Below are 17,767 nucleotides of genomic sequence, written 5' to 3' on the forward strand. Positions count from 1 at the left end.
GTACTGTGTCCAACTACAACTAAAATAAATAAATTAATTAAAAAAATTTTTTTTAAAAAAAAAAAGGTCTGGGATTTAAAATCATGCCCTGGGCTGGGATATGGCTCAAGTGGTAGCGTGCTCCCCTGGCATGCGTGAGGCACTGGTTGATCCTCAGCACCACATAAAAAGAATAAAATAAAGATGTTGTGTCCACCTAAAACTAAAAAATAAATATAAAAATAAATATAAAAAAATAAAACCATGCCCTCTTATCATAAGTACTATGTATAAAAACTCCACATTTCTCCAGTTCCTAGAAGCTCAAAAAAAGAAACTTCACTTAAAAACAAATCTATACAAGATTGACATCCTGTAATTATTTTATCTTTATTATGAAAACAACTAAATATAAAACTAACTGTAAGCAAAGCACAGTTTGTAAAATCCCCAAATTCCCATACTATTATATTCATGTGGAGCACATAAAATAATTTAATTCCAGAAAATTATGGGAAAAAATATGGTAACTTATTTGTATACAAACACACTCAAAAGAAACAAAATCTTTTTCAACAATAAAAAATCATAAACTTACATAATACATTTGAAATTTTACCCCTGCTATTTAAAAAACATATAAAACTATTTTGGACAAATGACAAAAAAATGAGACAAATTCATCACATTCCTATTAAAATAAGTGAAGCAAACTATATAAGTTTAAATACAGCCTGTTTTACCCTACATATGGAGTTATATTTCTAGGAAAAGCAAAATAAAAAGCAAAAGTTAGGCATTAATACCTAATCTAGTCATCTCCAACTTCACACTGTTGAGCCAAAATGAGAAGAGCTTAGTACTCTCATTTTGCTTTTTTTAAAAACTCACCTGTACACAGGAAAGAAGACAATATAGAATAAAAACAAAAGAAACCTAGGTTTGATTCTTCCCAATAAACCAAGTTAGTTAGGAAAAGGAAAACAAAAATATATATATATACACACACATATACATATTTAAGAAAAATGGACATGAGAGTATAAGTGTGCATATGTGCACGTTCACTTTTCTTATTGGGAAAAATAAATCTACTATGATGTCTTAACAATCAAGTCATGGAATATTTTAAAAAGCTTTAATATGTGTTTATTATAAAGTCCTACGCTAGAAAATCTTAAATATGCATGTGTGTGTGTTTGTGTGTGTGTGAAAAACAATCTGTGAATTACAAGCATTTCTTGAAAAGGGCATTTCTTGAAAATTCAAATTAAGACCTGAAAAAATAAATTTTAGGAGAAGCTATCTTCAAAACCCTGTGTTTACCCTCATTTGAGGCCTGACAATTGTGCCAACTGCTTGTTGCCAATCATTTTAAGCAAAGTTTTCTTCACACTTTGAAGATGTGATTCTATCTGGTATACTCAAAAGTACCTGTAATACCTCCTCCTTCATGACGTTTCCCGTGCTTTATAATATTATTACAAATACTTTGTACTTCTCTACTAAGGCACTTAGGTAACCATTTCTTTGTCTTTCTATCATTTGCTCTAATTAAATTTGAACTTCAAGGGCAAGAACTGGGTCATATCTTTGAATATGTTTCTTACCTATGTCTATTGCATAAAATTAGTGTTTTTTTTTTAATATTCATCTTAAAGAAAATTGGAAAAATTCTTAATGACTGTCTTTGAACCTCAAAAATCTTTTCAATGATAGTCACACTGCAGTTGGAATAAAACATGTGTATTCTTATACAGAATAAATAAAAGAAAAACATTAAGTAGAATCTGTTCTGCTTACTTGACTCTAAATGTTTTCTTTACTGTTCCTAATCACTCTTGTCAAATATTTTCACTCAGGATTGTTTTCTTTTGATCGTTTCTTTGAAATTAATTTAGGTTGTTGCTGTTTTTGAAGAAACAATATTTTATTACTAAGCACTAGTTCTTATAAAATGAATCTAATGATTTACAAAGATGAGCAATGATACATATGCAAGGTAGAATAGGTGTCAAAATTAAGAATAAAATGGGGGCTGGGGATGTGGCTCAATGGTAGAGCACTTGCCTAGCACATGAATCACTGGGTTCAATCCTCAGCATCACAGAAAAAAAATAAAGTTAAGCCAGGCGTAGTGGAGCACCCCCATAACTCAGTGGCTTGGGAGGCTGAGGCAGAAGGATCAGAGTCAGCCTCAGCAAAAGTAAGGCACTAAGCAATCAGTCCTGTCTCTAAATAAAATACAAAATAGGGCTAGAGATGTGGCTCAGTATCAAGTGCCCCTGAGGTTAATCCCTGGTACCCTCAAACCCCAAAAATAAAGTTAAAAAAATAAAAGATTAAGAATAAGGGACTGGGGTGGTGGCTCAGTAGTAGAGTGCTTGCCTAGTGAGCACGTGAGGTGCTGGATTCTATCCTCAGCACCACATAAAAATGAAATAAAGATATTATGCCCACCTACAATTAAAAAATAAATATTAAAAAAGAATAAAATGAAACACAACCCAATTTCCAGACTATAATCATCTTTCAAACATTCCAATGAGGACATAAAGGAAGGAGAATAGGTCATGGTGTAAATAATACCAAACTGATAACTTCAAAAGCAATAATAATTTAATACTTTAAGCTGTAAAATATAATCAATGTTGTTATAAATTTTAAATTAGGGCTGGGATATACTCAGTTGGCAGTGCTTGCCTTGCATGCACAAGGCCCTGGGTTCAATCCTCAGCACTATAAAAAATAAAATAAATAAATTTTAAATTAGTAATTCCACTTAGACCAGATTTTCATAATATCAAGAATATAGATTTTTAATCAATAACAGTTTCTATTAGTGTGATCGGTGCGTGGGCATGTGTTTCCTCTTCTTCCCTTGCCACAATTACTCTTTTATCACATTTTCATGTTTGTCCCACATGTAGGTAAAGAGTTTGTGTACTTTGCATTAGGGAAAGCCAATTTCTGGTATGTACATTAATTTGTCTTAATTGAACTTATCAAGTATCTTATGTGATACTCTGATAACACATTTAAGTAAAAAAAAAATTATGAGAGATTTAAGGTTTTTAAATCTATATAAACATGGAATATATATAAGAAGGAATCCTAAGGTTCCAGACACATTTTTTAAACGAGTACCAGCCTTGATTTTCATTTTTAAAAACAAAAAATAGCATCTAAAATGTGTCTTTAAATTTTATCAGCTATAAAAGACTACTTATAATGCAGTACACTATTTAACTGCTAGAATCAAATGAAAGGGATGTTAACATTTCAAAAATCATTCTGAAAAAACTCAAAAGCATACCAGGCTTTCCTCAACTATTGTTTTCATTATTTCAATGTTGAAGCCAGACTTTCAAGATCAATGAGAACTCCTAAATCTACTAAAATCAAGATTATCTCAAACATTTAAAAAATAGCATAATTTGTTTTATTACTATGAAACCTTACAAAGCAAATAAAGTAATAGCTATAGTTTTACTCTCCAGAGCTCAAATACCAAAAACTGAGCATTTTTAAGTCAAACACTGTATGGTCAATATCATAAATCAGTTTAATTTAAATATCTCTTAGATATTGAATTGTAATGCAATACAGTGACTTGTATTTTAAAATTCTCTATTTATAAAATGTGATTATTTCAAAAACAGAAATAAAATAAGAAAATTTCAGGTCATAAATTATTTCAGAGATCTACCTCTTTTTCTCTCCACAAAGGAAAAAAAAGTTTGTTTAAAAAAAAAGAAAAACAACTCCTGTTAAAAACAAATAGAATTAGAATCCTTACCTTTGGGCTGCTGTTTTTACTACTGGTATCTGTGCATGAGCATGATGAAAACGTCTACCATGAACTACAGTTCCAGAACATAATGATGCATTTTGTGTATTTTCACTGCAAAATTTAACAAACAAAAATAATCTAAACAAGAGAAAATTACATACACAATGACAAAATAAATTCTTCTAAAATCTAAGTATACACAATAAAATCTTTACCATTTAAAAAAATTTATAGATAAGCTCAATTAACTGTACAAAATTGTAACTTGGAAGGTTTTTTTTTTTTAATGTTTCCCATACAGTTTCAGGGGAAAAATAATAAATAGAACACTAGAACGGAAATCCAGAATCCTAAATTTTATTTCTGATTCTGCCACTAAGTTGAGAGTTACTTCACCTTTATGGATCTCAGCTATTTATAAAGTGATAGAGGAGAGCAATTTTTTAACCCCACTTCTGGTTTGTTACTGATAGTCCAATCCTAATCAGTTAACAGTGGTTCACTATAAGCGCTATGAAAGTTGGGTTATATCTGGAAGAGGAATAAGAAATCTATAAGAGAAAAAAAATTCCCTTGTTGAGACAATCTGAATTAGAATATCTTAAAAGACATTATGACCATCCCACCTTACAATGCCTTCTATTTCTAATATTATCACTGAAATTCCACTAACTAAATCAAAGTAAACACATCAGATGACTGCCTATTGAAATGTTGTTTGCAGTGTTCTATTCCGAATCAAGACATCACTGCAATCAACCCTACCCCCAAGATTCAAAGCAAAGAATCTACACATTAAGACCATCGTATATCTTGACCTACTGACAAATTCAAAAGAAAAGGTACAGGGTAGTTTTATAGTTAAAAGATAGTTATCTTTTGGTGTTAAACCCTTTATGTTTTATGTAGGGTACTGGGGTGAGGTGCTTATACCTCAATTTCTTATTGTTGTTCAACATGTTAAGTCCAATTGGGTTGCCTTTCAAAGTTTTAAAACTTTCAGTCTTATTTCGTCTTACATATGTCTTCAAGATGAAATCACCAGAACTAGCAGCAACAGTTTCAGATGGTTGATTTAACTGTAAAAAAATCCATAAATATTAAAGAGTTAATAGACATAAAGAGTTAATAAAAATAAAATTTATCAATAAATATTTAAAAACTCATTTGTTAAAAAAAATAAGTAAAATGTTATTGGGGATAGGGGGGTGGCAACAACAGTGGCATAAACCTGAGAGTAATTCAATTACAGTACTTTTCCCTAAAAACAGTGCATATTTTTAGGAAAGGGGAGTATATTTTCTCTTCTGTAAATCTCTCCAAACATAGTTGAAAAAAATGAGGATAGTGGATCTTAGAATAGCTTTCTCCAGAGAGAAAAAGATAAAATAATTCCTATGCTTAAAAGTCTTGTTGCTATCCAAAGGACAGTACTGCCAAATGTGGCAATCAATAGTCAATTTAACTTAGGCTTTTCTGTAAGGATTTTTGCTTTACATGAAAGTTTCTATATCAACACAGAAATTTAGATAATGTCTTTATACCTTCATGGATGCAAATGTTAGCATAAACATATTATAATCACCTTGGGGAGATCAGTATAACATAATGGCCTTCCTTAAGCTGTCACTGAAGACACCAATCTTTGTTATAGTCATTTTACAAGACACTTAAAAGCTGTTTTCCAACAATTTATGGCTAAAAGGTCCTAAATTCTTAGTGATAATTTTCCCAAAATAACATTCTGAATCATTCTTATGCACTTTAATTTTCATTTGTTGTTATTTTTTAAGACAGGATCTCTTCTATGTTACCCATGCTAGCCTGAGCCTCCTGAATAGCTGGGACTAGAGGTGAGTGCCACCATACCAAGCAGTTTAATTTTTCTTTTTTTTTTTTTTTTTTTTTTTGGTGCCACGGCTTGAACTCAAGAGGCCCTGAGCCACATCTCCAACCCTTTTTATTTTTTATTTTGAGAGAGGGTCTCACTAAGTTACTTGGGCCATCTTTGAACTTGCAATCCTCTTGTCTCAGCCTCTTGAGATGCTGGGATTACAGGTGTGTGCTACCACACTGACTTAATTTCATTTTTGAAACAATCTTTTATTTTCTTTTTTACATTTCTTCAAGAAAACATAAGAGTGGCAGAATGTGATGGACATCATTATACAAAGTACATGTATGAAGACTTGAATTGGGTGTCAACATACTGTATACACAAACAGAGATATGAAAAACTGTGGTATATATGTGTATTAAGAATTGTAATGCAAAGAAAAAAACCAAAGTACATGTATAGAGGCATGAATTGGCGTGAACATACTTTATATACAGATATATGAAAAATTGTGCTCTATATGTGTAATAAGAATTGTAATGCATTCCACTGCTGTCATGTATTTTAAAAGAAATAAAATCAATAAAAAATTAAAAAAAGAAAACATAAGATAGTATCTTGATTTTCCCCTAAGTATTTATATAGAAACCCACAGTACCTCAAGAAGTATCTCTCATAAAAAGCCCTAGCTAAAGGATGGCTATAGACAACACAAACTCCACCATCATAAGCAAAAGGATCTTAAAAATTCTTCATTTTCCAATTTTGTTGCCTATACACTGCTTATAGGTTATGTAATTTTAGTCAACAAGAAAACAACCAGTAATTTTAGCTTTGTCAGATAACTATGTATCTCATTAAAAAAAAAAAAGATCTTTTATTGTATTGTCAAATTCCCTTAGAAAAAAGTTTCCTACCATCTGTCATACTTGGAATAGAGCACCAAGAAAAAGAAATCACTTTAAAATAGAATCACATAATGTAAATTTGTAAAGCTTATCTTATCACATAATTCTAACTGCACAAAAACTCAAGAGATAATTGCTGAATTAAAACACTACACATAAACTATTTTAGATACCTGCCACATTTAACTTTTCCTAAAAGTTTTTATTTTCCATCACTTTATTTGAACTCTTAATTTGGTAAGCTACCTCAAATTATTGGTGAGAAAATAAGACAAAATGGAGCCATTTATGGCTGATTATCTTACAAATTAGAGCATAACTATTAACAAAATCAAAATGATACATTCAGCCAAATGTGGTAGCATTTGCCTATAATCTTAGCTACTAAAGTGACTGAATCAAGAGGATCCCAAACTAGGCCAGCCTGAGCAATTTAGCAAGACCTTGTCTCAAAATAAAAATTAAAAGCCAGGCACAATGGTGCACAACTGTAATCCCAGCAGCTTGGGCTGAGGCAGAGGATCACAAGCTCAAAGCCAGCCTCAGCAACTTCACGAGGCCTCATCTCAAAATAAAAAATTAAAAGGCTTGGTGAAGTACTCAGTGGTAGAGCACCCCTGGGTTCAATCCCCGGTAATGCAAAAGCAAAAAGGAAAAAAAAAAAAAAAAAAAAAAAGCAAGAGCGCTATAAAACAGATGGATTAGCACAAAACTAAGCCAACTAAAACACAGGCCTCACTGAGGTCAGTTACACATTAACAAAGAAAAACTATTAAATAACTACATTTAATAATGTTAACAAAATGTAGCCATTAGGGAAGATATAATGCTAGTGCCATGCATTATATGAATTACATAGTTTCATATAAAATGTCACAAAACGCTATAAAAGTGGATAGTTGTCAACAGACTTAGAATCTGATATTTTATATAAAGTCTATCCAAATATTCAAATCTTTTGTTATAATATAAAAAATAGTTAATACAATATATAAATGAGTATGGTTGTTTTCCAGTAAAATTTTACTTTATGGACACCAATTTCAATTTTATATATTTACTTGTTGTGAAATAGTATCCTTTGATTTTTTTTAAAGCATTTAAAAATGTAAAAACCACTCTAGCTTATGGACCAAAATTTGCAGGCCATATTCAACTCATAAACCTTCCATTTGCCAATCCCTAAATGATAACATAAATCATTATGTAACTAATGCATAACCAATAACTACAAAATAAGTTCCACAAGAAAAATAAACTTATCTATTTGCTAGCACCAAGAACATTGTGTTCAAAATGTATTTACTAGCCGGGTGTACTGGTGCACACTTGTAATCCCTGCACGCCTGAAATCCCAGCAGCTCAGGAGGCTCAGGCAGGAGGATCCTTGAGTTCAAAGCCAGCCTCAACAAAAGCGAAACCCTGTCTCTAAATAAAATATAAAATAGGGCTGGGGATACAGTTCAGTGGTCGCGTGCCCTGGAGTTAAATCCCTAGTATCAAAACAATAAAAAAATAAAAAATAAATTTACTGTATGAATAAATATTTCATTGAAATTACTAAATGTGCAAAAATCATCACATAGTTAATTTTAGGAGAGAACAGATGCTCAGGAAATTTAACACATAATAATTTCAGATCAATAAGAGAGCCCTAAAAGACATTAAAAGATTACTGGCATTAAAAATGTTTAAAACAGGGACTGGGGATGTGGCTCAAGCGGTAGTGCGCTCGCCTGGCATGCGTGCAGCCCGGGTTCGATCCTCAGCACCACATACAAAGATGTTGTGTCCGCCAAATACTAAAAAAATAAATATTAAAATTCTCTCTCACTCTTTCTCACTCTCTCTTTAAAAAAAAAAGTTTAAAAACATTTAAATCCCAAAATTGAAATAAAAACAGGGCTGGGAGTGTGGCTCAGTTGTCACACTTGCCTGCATGTGTGAGGCACTGGATTCGATTCTCAGCACCACATATAAATATATAAAATAAAAGTCTATCAACAACTTAAAAAAAAAAACAAACTTGGGCTGGGGCTGTAGCTCATTGGTAGAGCGCCCTCCTCACACGTGTGAGGCACTAGTTTTGATAATCAGCACCACATAAAAATAAAGATACTGTGTCCAACTACAACTAAAAAAAAGGTTTTAAAAAACAAAACAAACAAACAAAAACTTAAAACAGTAAAGAAAGCACTAAATACCAAGAGAAAAAAAAATGTGATTTTGAAAAAGAACCAACAGAAGTTCTACAAATGATAAATGTCACTGAAATGTAAAAAAAGAAAGGCTGAGATAGGAAGATTGCAAAATCAAGGCCAGCCTTGGCAACTTAGGGACCCCGTCTCAAAATTAAAAAAGAAAAAAGGTCTGGGGCTATAGCTCTAGATTCAGTCCTCAGTAGTTGGGGGTGGGAGGAATAAAGAAAATAAAAGAAATCAAAGGGCAGATTAAACAGCAGATTAGAGACAGCTGAAGATAAGAATGAGTGATTTGGAAAAAAGAACCAAGAATATTACCTAGAATATGAAAGTGATGTTTTTCTTGTTTATTATCTTTTTTTTCTATTAAACTTAAAACACAGGATAAAGGATATGAAAAAAAACAATAGTCTGCTGTCTACTAAGTATCCCCAAAAGAATAATGCAGAAAGGCAATATCCGTGGAGATAATAGCTCAACTTCAAGACATAAGTCTTTTTATAGAGGACCAGTGAAACTATTCAAGACCAAAGCCCAAAGGCAAAGAGATTATTCTGTTTTTTTTTAAAAAAGCATATGAAGACACTATGAACAAAAATAAAAGGTCTTGGGGCTGGGGATGTGGCTCAAGCGGTAGCGTGCTTGCCTGGCATGCGTGCGGCCCGGGTTCGATCCTCAGCACCACATACCAACAAAGATGTTGTTTCCGCCGAGAACTAAAAAAAATAAATAAATATTAAAAATTTTAAAAAATATAAAAATAAAAAAAAATAAAAGGTCTTTCCTAATTCCATCAGAATTACAAACTTTTTCCAATAGAAATAGAAATTGGTTTCAAGTAAGGATCCATACAGACCTTCTTATTACCACAAGCCATTCAAAATCTTAGGATATGTAAACTCCTGGGATACACAACAACTTTTTAAACTTTATTTTATACATAAAATATATATATACACACACACACACATATATTAGTTATTGATAAACCTTTATTTTTTATTTACATGTGGTACTGAGAATTGAACCCAGTGCCTCGCACATGCCAGCCAAGTGTGCTACTGCTGAGCCAAAGCCTCAGCCCCAATACACAACTTTCTAAAGGATAAACAGTTATGGACAGTTTTAAGTAAATCAATTTCTAAATCTCAATCTATAGTTTTACATTTCCTTAAAACTGAATTACTTTTAAAATCATCTTGAGAAAGGTACTAATATAATAGCTCTTTCCCATTTCCCTTTTCACAATAGTTCCTTTTTCTACTTTACAAAAGAAAGATATAATTCTCTACTGTATTAGAATCTAAAAAAAATTTCTGCAAGAAATAATTTGAAATACTAGGGTATGTGAACTCTCTTTTAGTAAGTAAAATAATGGCAGGATGTTGGTTCTTTCCTTGTTTTAAGAACACTTTTATCAAAGGTCTTTGAAGGATGAGTTAGAAACTGGATATATTAGGCCAAAGTAGGATTTTTATTGGGTTATTGCAAAATGGAAAAGCAAAAGTTATGAAAATTTGCATTTACTGACTATATTCAGAAAAATATTGCTCAAGGGGAAAATCAAAGGAAAAGGATTCAAAGACAACATGGTATAAAAAATGCTTTTAAAAAAGACTGAAATCTGCTGTGTCTTATCACAACCAGGTAACAAATTCAACTCAAAACCAACACTGTATTTATCTTAGAATTCTGAAGTGAAACAATTATTGTGAAGATGCATATTTACATTTAATAAATACACAAATGAAATATAAATGAAGTGAAAAAATGACAATAGACCTTTACAGATATAAGAATGGTAGGACAATGTAACTGACCTCGTTAAATAATTTTATGTAGACATTCTGCATAAGCTAAATGAACTAAACATGCAATATCAATATTTTAAATAAAATACAAAACCCACAAAATATAAAATATCTTACAGGAAGTATTGACCAAACCATAGTAAGGACTGTATCCTCAAACTGGCGATGTAGCTCAGTGGTAGAGCACTTCCTAACATGCATGTGGTTCCTGGGTTCACTCCCCAGATTACCCCCCCAAAAAAGGTGAAATTAATAAGTATTAGTAAGAATTAATAATTTCTTAGAGTATTGGGTTTTCCTAAAAAAGTGGGGGGATGGCGACTAGAAGTAACAAATATAATTATTAGCCACTCAAATCCTAATGAAATCATTCCCTAAAATTCAGAAAGCCTATTATTTCAATAACTAGATGACAAATTATTTTTGTTTTAGAAAAACAAAATTATTTTTATATAGTAAGAATTTGTAATACATTCTCTGCTGTCATATATAAATTTTTTTAAAAAGGCTGATATTTCACACTTCTCTTTTGTTCAAAAATATACCACAGGGAGACTCAAGAGTACAGTGAGAAAAGCCTGTGCACTGGAATCCACTGTAAAATGCACCATTATTGTATGTAGTATTCTGAAAAAAAAATTATTAAACTAGCCCATGCTGCTAAAGATGCGTTTAAATTTGAGAGAAGCTGAAATATGGAAATAACATCTTAGTCTCTATAAACAAAATTCTTTTTTTAATTTTTAGTTGTAGATGAACACAATGCCTTTATTTTGTTTATTAATTTTTATGTGGTGCTAAGGATTGAACCCAGTGCCTCACTCATGCTAGGCAAGTGCTCTACCACTGAGCCCCAGCCCTAGCCCCCAAAATTCTCAATAATATTCTAAAGACCAAATTAAAAAAAACAGGCAAAGGATATTAACTGACAATTACCTAATAAAGAAATAAAAATGGATTACTTAAATGAAAAAGTGTTCAACTTCTTTCACAATAAAAGAAATGCAAATTAAGATGCTATTTTCTATTGGCAAAGATTAAAAGGTTGATAACATTGTGAGAGAAGTATGGGGAAACAGATGCTTTTAGACACTGCCACCTAAGTGTAATGAGGTATGTCAAAATTAGAAATAAACCTGTCCTGAGCTGGAATGTAGCTCAATGGCAGAGCACTTACTAAAAGCAAGTCCTTGGATCAATCCCCAGCAGCATATAACAAAATGAAACAAAAGAAGAAAGAAAGAAAAAAAAGCCGGGTGGGGGAAGAACACCACACCCACACACATTACACACCTACTCTGATAACAACAGCTCTACTTACAAGAGCGTAAGAGCTCATCGTACAGATGTGCTTGCATGTATGAAAAATAACCCATATAGAAGGCTAATTTACTCAACATTATCTTAAGAAATAAAAAAATATAAGCTTGTAATAAGTGTGATGATGTGTGTGATGATGTGTGTTAATAAGGTACCCCATACAAATGAATACTATGTACCCATGGAAGAGAATGAGGGTGCTTTTTATGAATTCTCATGGATAGTCTCCAGATTAAATTAAAGCAAGATCAGAAAAACTACGTATAATATTTCCTCAACTGTATAAAATATACAACCATATAGAATAGAGTAGGAATATACATCTTTATAATGTGTAACATATTTTGCTATTGCTTGGATAAGTGTTCCCCAAAGGCCCATGTGTTATAGGCTTAGACAGAGCCTGTGGTAGTACTGGAAGATGGTGAACTATTTTAGAGATGGGGCCTAATGGAAGGAAGTTAGGTCATGGGGGTAAGCCCTTGAAAGGTACATGGAATCCTGGCTCCCCTCTTTCTCTCTTACTGTTTTCCAGCTGTCATGAGGAAAACCGTTTTCATTACTATCCATTCCTGCTACAATGTACTATGCAGTCACAGGCCCAAAGCAACAAGGCCAAGCAATCATGGTATAAAACCTCTAAAATCATGAACCAAATAACCCTTTTTGCTTATAACCTTGATTATCTCAGATATTTTGTTATTTTAATAAAAAGCCGACTAATGCACATTTCCATAGGGATAAACAAGAAACTAAGAATACCTATTTGCCTCTGGGGTGGGAAGTGGGGATTTTGAAGTTCACCAAACAAATAAGTCTTTTAATTAAAGTAACAGCTTTTAGTATATAACCTAAAAGAAAAGAAATTTAAAAGCAACACTTGCCTTTTTTCCTTTTGAGGTTTCAGAATCCTCCTCTTCTTCTACACTGAGTAGATTTGCCCAACTACACAGAAAATAAGGGGGAAAAACTTTAACAATTATAATCCAAACATTAAATTAAAAGGTTTATTCTTTATGTCCTCCTAATCATAAAACTTTTTTCGTAAATAGTAAAATATTTTAGGCTCTGCAGGCTATATAGTCTCTGTAGCAACTACTCATCTTTGCCACTGTAGTGTGAAAATAGGTCATAAAATACATATGTAGCTGTGTACCAATAAAATTATTAAAAAAATCAGGTAGTGGGCAAGATTGAAACTATAGGTCATGAATTATTGATTCCTACTATAAATGAACAGAAAATCTTGTGTTTTTTTTTAACAATGAATTTTATATATTCTCATTCATTTTTCCTTTCTCTCTTGGATTGACATTTAGGGAATAAGAACAGAGAAACAAAATGCAGAAGAAGAAACACTGTCAAAGGAAAAAAAAATCAGCTAATGAAAAAAATTAATTTCAATGCTTCTGCCACAGTGAAATATTTATGATTTCACCACTCCTGAAAATATCAACCCTCCACTGAGAATCACTGGCCTGAGATTTTTAAAAGATCAGACCAATATGTAACATGATCAAAAAGCTGAAGCCCAAGGATCATGATGAACCAGAGTACAATTCATAAATTAATTGCACAGTATAGCACTTTAAAATATTTTTTTTAAATCACATAACCATGGCAAATCTTCCAACAAAGAAAATCTAACATACATTTTTAAAGACAATTCTTCTGCTAAACTGTTTATAATTTTAAAAAAATCCTTGTTACTTATAACTAAGAGTGAAAAAATATTTTGCTTCATTACTTTTATATATATCCTAACTTTGGGGGAAAGGTTAATCAGGGATTGAACCCAGTGGCACTTAACCACTGAGCCACATTCCCAGCCCTTTTTTTTATTTTATTTTTTTTATTTTGAGACAGTGTGTCACCAAGTTGCTAAGGCTGATTTCAAACTTAAGATCCTCCTGCCTCAGCCTCCCCAGTCACTGGGATTACAGGTATGCACCACCATGCCCAGCTATGTTTTATTTAACTTTTTAAATTCTAAAAACCAAAATGTTTGAAAGGCAGTATACTTTCTCTTTAGTTTAATTTCATAATTTAGTTATATTTTCTCAAAACTATGTAAATACTAAATGTCTATAAGAAGAAAATTTAAATTGAAAATTAATCAGAAGACAAAAAAAAAGACCATAAAAAACTGACTTTAAGAAACTTACCAGTTCAAAGCTCTTCTTCAAATATAACTTGAAGGCACATAAAGTGGTAATAATGAACAGAGCTATTTCCCAGATAGAAATAAAGCACCTACAATATTTAGTCAACATAATTTTTGCATCAAGATTTCCAAAAAATATTTATATTTTTGGTAGAACTTTGTGTGTATACTCATGTATACCAGGATTTCTTTCGTTTAACCAGTGGGACACAAGGGCAATAAAATCAAGAAATAAAAACAGCATCAAATGTGCAATACAAATCTCATGATGTGCTAAAAGTACTAATAATATTAAACTAAAATTTAAAACTAGTATTTATTTTTGGTACTGGGGATCTAATCCAGGGTTGCTTAACCATTGAGCAACAACACCAGCCAGCCCCTTTTAAAATATTTTATTTAGACACAGGGTCTCCCTAAATTGCTTAGGGCCTCACTAAATTGCTGAGGATGGCTTTGAACTCATGATCATCTTACCTCAGCCTCCCAAACTGCTGGGATTACAGGCATGCGCCACCACACCTGGCTTAATTTAAAATCTTTACACAGCATTCATTCCAAGTACACTAATAAAGTCTAATGGACACTCTGCTTAAACTTATGCCTGGGTAAATATCTGTGCTTATCATTTACAATGGCACTACTTTCTCAAGTGAAATATGATCTACAATGAATGTGGTAGTGGTAGGGTCACAAAGGGAAAAGAAAGAAACTTTAGGACTTAAAGCTTTCATACAAAATTCAAGGTTCTTAATCTGGGGTCACTCATGACAAATGGTGGCTCTTCAAATTGCTGCCCAGCGTACCTATTCTTTAATAATAATTTTCTTAATCTGAAAATTTCTATTGCATGATCAGTTTTTAATCATGAGGTTACATATATTATATTCACATATTTCTATATTTCAAAGGAATTTCAAAAGACTGACAAATGTAACAGTAAAATTATTTACCAATAAAGAATTGCTTTGTCTTTCCTTAATGTTACTGAGTTAAATGTTTCAAGTAAACACCATACTCTTAAAAATCTTTCCATTGAAGGTTAATTTTCTAATGAGAAATTTCATTCTTATAAAATATCTGAGGGAAAAAAGTCCTTACTCTTTATCTGTATCTCCTTCACTTTCTTCTTCATGATCAAAGCTCCAATTATTTTTAAAACCTCCATCTCTCTTAGACTCTGATCTAGCCAAAGCTGAAATAAAAACAAACTGAAATAAGTATTTATTAATAGAGCTATTCAATACAAAACAAATCTGAACATTTCCCAAGCTCTTTGATTATTCTAAAATTTCTTGTGGGTTTTTTTTTGTTGGTGGTGGTGTTTTTTTTTTTGTTTCTTTATTTGTTTGTTTTTTGGTGGTGCTGGGATTGATCCAAGGGCCTTGTGCATGCAAGGCAAGCTCTCTACCAACTGAGCTATATCCTGAGCCCTTCTTCTTCTTCTTCTTCTTCTTTTTTTTAAACTATTTTTTGTAAACATCTTATTTTCTCCAAAGAGAAAACACATTAAAATGTTCTTTTTTTTCTAATCATTATATGTATCTGCTACACAAAGAAGCTCAAATTAGTAAGATATAATAAAAATGGGGAGAATCACATGAATATGTACAAATGTATAAAATCACCCCTAAGTTTCCTTTGATCACCAATTCTAGAAATTAATGACTAATTTAAAAATAGTTTGCTTGCTTTACTCATGAGAACTATATCCAAACCTCTAGCCTTTTCCTTAAATTCCATCATCTCTGCTTTTAACAGAAGAAAAATAAAACAAGGTTTCCTGTGTTGGCAAGATGGTTAATTCGATGTCCAGAAAAACTTCAAATCAGAATACCAAAAATGCTCGGTATGTTTAAAAAAAAAAAAAAAGTAAGCATATAGCTGAACCCCCCTGAAGTCATAAATAACTAGAAAGTAGGAATCCAGAAAGATAAATAAAGTTCCAAAGCTGGCATATGTCTTGGAGCCATATGACAAAAAAGAGCCTGATGTCCTAGAGCCTATGCTTTAAGGAGATTAATTTCAGAATTTTTGCACAATGACACATAAGGTTAAAAAACAGAAAACCAGGAGGATAACACTCCAACGAGGTGAGCCGGGGGGAAAAAGAGAAAAAAGGGATTCACTAAAGAATAATTGTAATGTTTGATCCTTGACTCTAGGATTCTGAGTTGAACTAAAGACAAATAAATTATCTGTGTGTCTACCTCACAGTCAGTGTTATAGCATAAATGTTCAGATGTTGAAATCCCAACCCCAAGGTGATGGTATTAAAAGGAAGGCCTGGGCTGGAGTAAAGCACATGTGAGGCACTGGGTTCATCCTCAGCACCACATAAAAATAAATTAATAAAAGTATTGTGTTCATTTAAAACTAAAAATTAAAAAAAGAAAAAGAGGGAGGGCCTTTAGAAGGCATAGGGTAGAGCCATCATAAATGCGATTAATGTCCTTATTTAAAAAAAAAAGAGAGAGGCATAAGGGAGTTTGTTTGCCCTTCAACCACAGAACAGTCAGAACACATCTATAAAGAAAGCAAGCCCTTATCAAATACTGCATCTGGATACCTTAATCTGACTTTCCAACCTTCAGAACTTTATATATATAGTTTAAGTCTATAGTACTTTGTTAATAGCAGCCCAAATGAACTAAAACCATTAGGGAATTCCTAATCATAAGCACATAATTATTAAGGTTTGAGGCCAGAATTTCACAACCTACATGGCCCAGCAAAGTACATAATTAAAACAGCCTCTCTTTTGTTTCAAAAAGCAAAGGATGATAATGAAGGGAATGTCATCACCTGGAAAGCAATTAAGATACCCACACTGCCACTGCAGTTGCTCTAAGGCCTACCACCTTCAGAAATTGACCTGTGGTAAATATGGCTACCCTACTAGGCACAAGAGAAAATATAACTGTATGTCAAGGCTAAAAGAACAAAATACTACTATTCAAATGAGGCACCTAAAAATCATATGCCACAGATTAAGGCAGAGACTCCATTAAAGAACACCTAAATCTGTGAGGGCAGCTACTGAAATATCCAGTTCATGTTGAGAATCTCAACAACTAGTCAAGCAATAAAATGTTCTGGTTAAAAAAATAATTCCAAAAATAAGTAAAACCTCACATGAAAACATCATTAGCCATCACTGAAATGCAGATTAAAACCATAATGGGAAACTACTTCTCACCCATTAGGATGGCTGCTGTTATTATTATTATTATTATTATTATTATTATTATTATTATTATTATTATTAATGTAAAGTAGTGAGCTGGAACTCCAGTGCATTGCTGGTGGAAATGTAAAATAGTACAGTCACTGTGGAAAAAGTCTGGCTGTTTCTCAAAGAGTTAAACACCCATGCAAGATGGAGTGATGCCACTTATAATCCCAGTAAGTCTGGAAGTTGAGGCAGGACTCAGCAACTTGGTGAGACTCTGTCTCAAAAAAAAAAAGTGCTGGGGTAAAGCTCAGTGGCAAGGTGCCCTGGATTCAATATCCAGTACCACCAGGGAAAAAATAAGTAAATCAGCTACATAATCCAGCAATTCAACTTCTGGGCATATACTCAAAAATAACTGAAAATATGGATTCACTTGTGCACCAACCTTCACAGAAGCATTTATAATAAGTGAAAAGGTGCAAACAATCTAAATGTCTATTCCTAAGAGAACAGATAAACAAAATATGGTGTATGTATACACACATACACACTCTGTAGTATTATTCAGCTCCTGAAAGA

At 32.4% G+C, this 17,767-nt stretch overlaps 1 long non-coding RNA gene across 1 annotated transcript in view; it reads right to left on the reverse strand.

The window, feature by feature from the left end:
* Positions 1-3,778: 3,778 nt before the first annotated feature.
* The window catches only part of LOC308658719, a 31,676-nt gene continuing 17,687 nt past the window's right edge, over positions 3,779-17,767 (reverse strand). Inside the window, exons 2-3 of the long non-coding RNA XR_014024228.1 lie at positions 4,706-4,851; positions 3,779-3,883 (exon numbers count right to left, since the gene is read on the reverse strand). This is a non-coding gene — a long non-coding RNA (uncharacterized lncRNA). The remainder of the gene's footprint in view (positions 3,884-4,705; positions 4,852-17,767) is intronic.

The sequence above is a fragment of the Spermophilus citellus genome (genome assembly GCF_964194105.1).
Source record: "Spermophilus citellus genome assembly, chromosome: 10".
Lineage (NCBI taxonomy): Eukaryota > Metazoa > Chordata > Mammalia > Rodentia > Sciuridae > Spermophilus > Spermophilus citellus.